At 45.7% G+C, this 5,485-nt stretch overlaps 1 protein-coding gene across 2 annotated transcripts in view; it reads right to left on the bottom strand.

The window, feature by feature from the left end:
* Positions 1 to 3,950, bottom strand: part of ETS1 (ETS proto-oncogene 1, transcription factor) — a 109,520-nt gene extending 105,570 nt beyond the window's left edge. For both annotated transcript variants that reach the window (XM_019546976.1, XM_019546975.1), the window contains exon 1: positions 3,851 to 3,950. The gene's annotated coding sequence lies outside the window, so the exon portion shown is untranslated. The remainder of the gene's footprint in view (positions 1 to 3,850) is intronic.
* Between the last annotated feature and the right edge of the window lie 1,535 nt (positions 3,951 to 5,485).

The following is a 5,485-nucleotide window of genomic DNA, read 5'->3' on the forward strand; positions in this document are numbered from 1 at the left end:
CAGTATGTACAGTGTGTGTGTGTGTGTGTGTGTGTGTGTGTGTGTGTGTGTATATTACTCTATTTTATGTATTTCTTATTAAATATCCCAATGCTCCCATGAGGTATTTTAGTAGTTATTAGGCCCATTTTAAAAATGGGGAAATTTAGGCAAAGGGAAATAAAGTGATTTTTCCAAGACCATACGACAGGCCAGTGGCAGAGCCAAAAACACAAATCCTGTTTCCCCAATTCTGAGTCCAGTGCTCTATCCATTAGTCCATCCTGCCTCTGTGGCTAAGGGCTTGTGGGAGATTTACAGGCTAAGCTACCAGGGTAATGGATGCAGCAACTGAATAGAGTTGGTGGGTTTCTCTCAGTCCCTTTCTATTCCTAAAAATCAAAATGATTCACCCAACCTAGCCTTTCTGCATATAAGCAGGGTTAGGTGGGGAGGGGGAGTGATAGGATGGGCAGGGCAACTTAGCCACCGCATCAAAATGTTTCTCCATGTAAGAATCCAGCCGGCAGTAACTCGAAGGAGGTGAGAGGGCACAACTGATGGCCCTGGAGGCCACTGACCGACCCAAGGCAGCTCAGTTACCACCATTTGCATTGAGCAATAATATATCATCCCTAGGGGAAAAAATAACCCTTGGAAATGACCTTCTTCCTCAACGCTTTAACCCTTGAAATGCTCTCACTTCCCAGGCTCCCTGCCAATTTAATTCTCAGGAGAAAGGGTGGGTACTAATTTGGTGATGCATCATATTGGCCTCTTCAATTAATCAACTCTTGACACCAATTTAAAAATAAAAAAGCATTCCTAACACTGGGCGATGGACAATGGAAATGAGAGCTCTCAGTTTGCTGCAGAAAAATTAATTGACAAGACACTTTTCTTTCACAGATCAGCCTTTTTCTATCACCTTTTGATGCTATCCTGTTTATATCATTACTATTCTGCACCTTTGTCTCATCTTTCATCCAGAACTTCAAAGCTCCTCAATTAATTCTTCTTTAGCCTCTAGCCTTGAAGATAATGCATTAAACACAACTGCTTGTGGGGCTGCAGGAAACTGAGGCACAGACACAGTTTCTGTGCTGCAAAACACATAAACACATTTGTTTATCCTCTGTGAAATCCTATGATATATGAAGTTTCATTTCTACCCAGGAGAACTTTTGCAGTCTTTTCTCCAATGCCTGATGAAGGGTGTTTGTGCCCGAAAGCTTGCAATTAAAGAATGTTTATTGCAAAAATCTTGTTGGTCTAATAAAGTGAGATCAGCTCTACTGCGAGTCCTGATTGCCTTTTAAACACTTTTTGGGATCCTCCCACCCCCTATGAAATACCGGTAGATTCATGAACTAACCAACCAGTGTGGCAAGTCATGAGAGTCAGGCCCAGAACCCAGGTGTCCTGATCCTAGATCCTTGTTCTAATCACTGAAACCTGCCGGATTACTGCAGTTGGTTTGTTATTCCTTTAAGAGGGTTTGCACCTTGTAGAGTTTCCTGAGGAGCTGTTTGTTTGGAGAGCAGTTTCTGCTTTTCATACAGTTGAAATGGTTTGTGTAACTGGAGGGGGGGGGGAATAGATCTGAAGCTTATTTTTGTAACACTCTACCCCCCTGCCCATCCTACAGGACAATCTTTAGTCCTAGGTTGAGTCAAGATAGAGAAAAAGACTCTCCTCTCCATCTCTCTCTCTCTTTCCCACTCCAACACACGTACGCATGCACCCACGCACATGCACGCGCATGCACGCGCACACAAAAGACTCCCAATTCCTTGCACTTTTCAGCCTAAGACCACTTGGATCTTTTGCTCAGCTCATTTACCTTTGACAAAATTACCCATAAGCAGCCCATTCATAATTAGGTCTAACTAATGCCACCATCAACAGCACCGACAACTCAGCTGGTATCTGACAGCCGGAGGTCATGGTGAGGACTCGACACAGTACAGCTTGCTGGCTAGGGCAAGAACCTGAATGGGGGAGGCAACTGTTATGCCTCTGAATGGGGATCATGGCAGCTATTTGCAATTGCAGGAGGATGTGGAGGAGGAGGGGAAAGGGGACAGGGTGGCAATTAGGTCATTGTTATTTCATTACTATGATTCCACTGTGTAATAGTCGATTTGAAACAAACATCCTGGGCAGATCTTCAGCCGGGGCAGCAGACACAGTGGAGCGATACTGATTTACACCAGCCAAGGGGCTGGCCCTGTGGACAACACACATTTCTTCTGCAGAACAAAAGAGCAGGCCAAAGGCAAAAGGGGGTTAGCCTGGGACTTGGGAGGCCCAGATTCAATTCCCTGCCTTACCACAGACTGGGTAGATGGCATAAGGTTGGGCAAGTCTCTTCATCAGGATTGTTAGAGATCACTAGGCATTTTGGAAAATCCCACAAGGCCCCTGAATACCATTAAAAATCTAGCTCTTTTCCTCTCTGCAAATCACTTCCCCATATGTAAAACAGGGATAACAGCACTGCTTTACCTCGTGAGGATCAACACAGTGCAGCATGCCCTGAGACCAGAGGAAGGGTGAACCACAGAAGCACCTAAATAGATGCAAGCTTTTAACTGTCTGGTCACTTTTGTTCTAGATAGACCTACAGGATGAGGGTGAGAGAGAGGTAAAAGCCACAACTGGTTAAAAAGGTTTAAGCATAGAGCCTATTCCACAATAAAAATAAAAATCATTGAACAATCATCATCCTGGCCAGTATTTCCTGTTGTTTAAAAGCTAGCGTTCCTGTGTGAGACAGAAATTTGCTTTGCCAAAAAGGGATTTCAATGACAGGGGCGGGGGGAAAAGATTTTTTAAAAATATAATAGTTAAAATTAACATGAATAGATACTGACCAGTGAGGGACCTCCATGCAGCCCACAGCCCCCTGAAGGTATCAGATGACAGAGCTAGATGCCGGGTTGCTGGTAATTTTAATAGCAAATTAGTGGCCACATGCAAAGCATCAAGTTAAAGGCTAATGGAAAGATGGAAGGCCTGACTGTATTACTTAGGGACTCAGTGCTCCCACGGGCTTTCAAGGATTCACTGGGAGTTTGGGTTTTGCAAGGAGAGCAGGATTGTGTCCTCATTGATGAGGAATTACAGTCAGGCACCTCCAAAGCTGTACAGCCTTTCAAGCCTCGGTGCTCCCCACTTCAATTACTTTCAATAAGCCGAAAGCGAAAGCTGGCACATATTTGCATGGCATTTGCTGTTCTTCAGTCCAACTTCAATCTAGAGGATATTTGGGGCACAATATTGTGAGGATGAACAACATGAGAGAAGAGGAGGAGCCAAGGGCTTCCAAGAATTCCAGCAAAGATATAATCGGGCAAATTCTCAGCTAATATAAATCAGTGTCCCTCTACAAATGGCAGGGGAGCTACACCACTTTACACCAGCAGAGGATCTAGCACTAGGCATTTTTGCTGCTGCTGCTTCTGTAGAGTAGAGCAACTAGAAACCCCCCCCATAAATTTTGGACCAAAAATTTAAAAAAAAATCAACAACTTCAGCATGTCTTTAATTTTAATCTATCACAGTATTGCTGAGCAAGCCACGAAACAATGAATTCAAGACAAGGAAAGCGGTAACATTTTCTTTAACATTTTCTATATAAAACCTACTTTTTAAAGGCAGCATCATTTCAAATGGTTAGAAAACCCTAAATTACCCCCATCTGTGATCAGCAAATATGTTGAGTTCATCAGCTGGGATACGGTGTTTGCAGAAAAAGTAAATTCCCTAGAAGATCACTAGGAGCTTAGCAATATTCTGGAAATCAATATTGGCAGAGAGCAACCCACAGTAGAGTTTAGCACAGAATCCCTTCCCCACCGGCACTTACTACTTGTCTGAAAGACCAGAGAAAAAGTCGTGTCTTCCACAGCTCTCCACACTTGTCTAGGGTCTCTTTCCAAATACCTGGTGAAATCCTCTGCACTAGAGCTAAAGAGGATGGAAATACCATAATGTTCCTAGCAGGGCCGCCCATTCAAATAGGAAGGGGGTGTGGTCAGGACAGTGATCCAGGGGTAGTGGCAAAAGGCAAGCTGTAAGCTAGGTTCTGACACTGTTGCTGCAGCAGCGTAGATAGGAAGCTAGTAAGGCCACTGTGACCAGATGTGATTTCACACACTACGAACTCATTAAGATTAAACTTGTAAACGTGTAATCAGCAGTGAAAGCCTCTCTCCAGGCAGTTGCGGGATGGGTGGGTTTGGTATCAGCCCTTCGGGATTTTTGAGCTTTGGAAATGGCTTTTATTCTTTTTGTAAGGCACAAAGGGACAAATCCAAGAAAAGATACAGGTACCGAGATTGAGCTGTAGGCAGAACACAGGCTCCTAAGGCCGAAACTGTGGCTGCATGCAGACATGCAGGGGCGTGTGGTTGCAGCAGCACAAATTGCTGCAGCACACACCCTCGCACGTGTGCTTTGTTGCGGGGCAAACTGTCCTGCAATGGGCAAACTGCCCTTGCGCAGCTCCTCCTAGCTCTCCAGGCACAGCTCCTCCTGGCCCCAGCAGTCTTGCCTGGTGGCCTGGAGCAGCAGGGGCACAGGTTGGGCAGCATGGAGGACGGGTTGGCAGCCAGAGTGTTGCTCTGAACAACCCAGCCTCTGTGTGTGCCAGTGCATGCTCGTTGCACGTGTGTTGTGCCGCTTTTTATGCCGGGTTTTTTTTTTGCTACCAGCAAATCCTGGGAGCAAATTTTGCCTCCAAGCTGCAAATCCGCAACTCTGGGCAGGTTTTAATATTCACCACTTGCGGTCTGTGGCACCACAAAGAGGTTTGAGGGGCCACAAACCGCATGTGCCTGCACGTCTGGATGTGCCCCGTGATTGCAAAACTTCCCAGACAGATGCTGCCTGAGCTTCACAGGCACCTCATCTTTGTACCTATAGGACTGTTTTGCACCAGTCCAGAAGCACCTCATTCTTCACAGGGCTGAACAACTTGGCTGCTATTTTATGCCTAACCCTGACCATGATATGGGTTCTTCCACCTCCCTGCCGTTGAGATGAATGTGGTAGATGTGCTCTGAAAAGACCTATCACACAGCTACCAGATCTGGCTCCACACAGAGTACAGGGACAACTGCCTCTCTTTTAAAACACAGCCAGAGACTAAGGCAGCCAATCCTAAATATACAAAAGCTTAATGATTAGAGTGCTCACCCAGGAAGCGGGAGACCTGGGTTGAATTCTCCCATCTGCCTGCTCTGGAGCCCTAGCCGCTAAGTTATTCTGAGCAGGACACTCTCCACCCCTTCTTTTTAAAGTTGTTCTGTGCAGAAGAGATCAAGATTTATTGATCCAGAGAAAAAGCAACCTCAAGCTTGTGGTTATGTCCCTCACTGGGGCTGGGGAAGAAGTCTCTGCTCCATGCAAAACATACAAACTGTCCTAGTAGTGAGACTTTGCACCCCCAGCTGAGTGCCCTAGGAAGTCAGGTGCCCCCTTACTTTGACTTTCTGTCCTA

This window comes from Crocodylus porosus, unplaced genomic scaffold (genome assembly GCF_001723895.1).
Source record: "Crocodylus porosus isolate Cpor-Errol unplaced genomic scaffold, CroPor_comp1, whole genome shotgun sequence".
In the NCBI taxonomy this organism is placed as follows: domain Eukaryota; kingdom Metazoa; phylum Chordata; order Crocodylia; family Crocodylidae; genus Crocodylus; species Crocodylus porosus.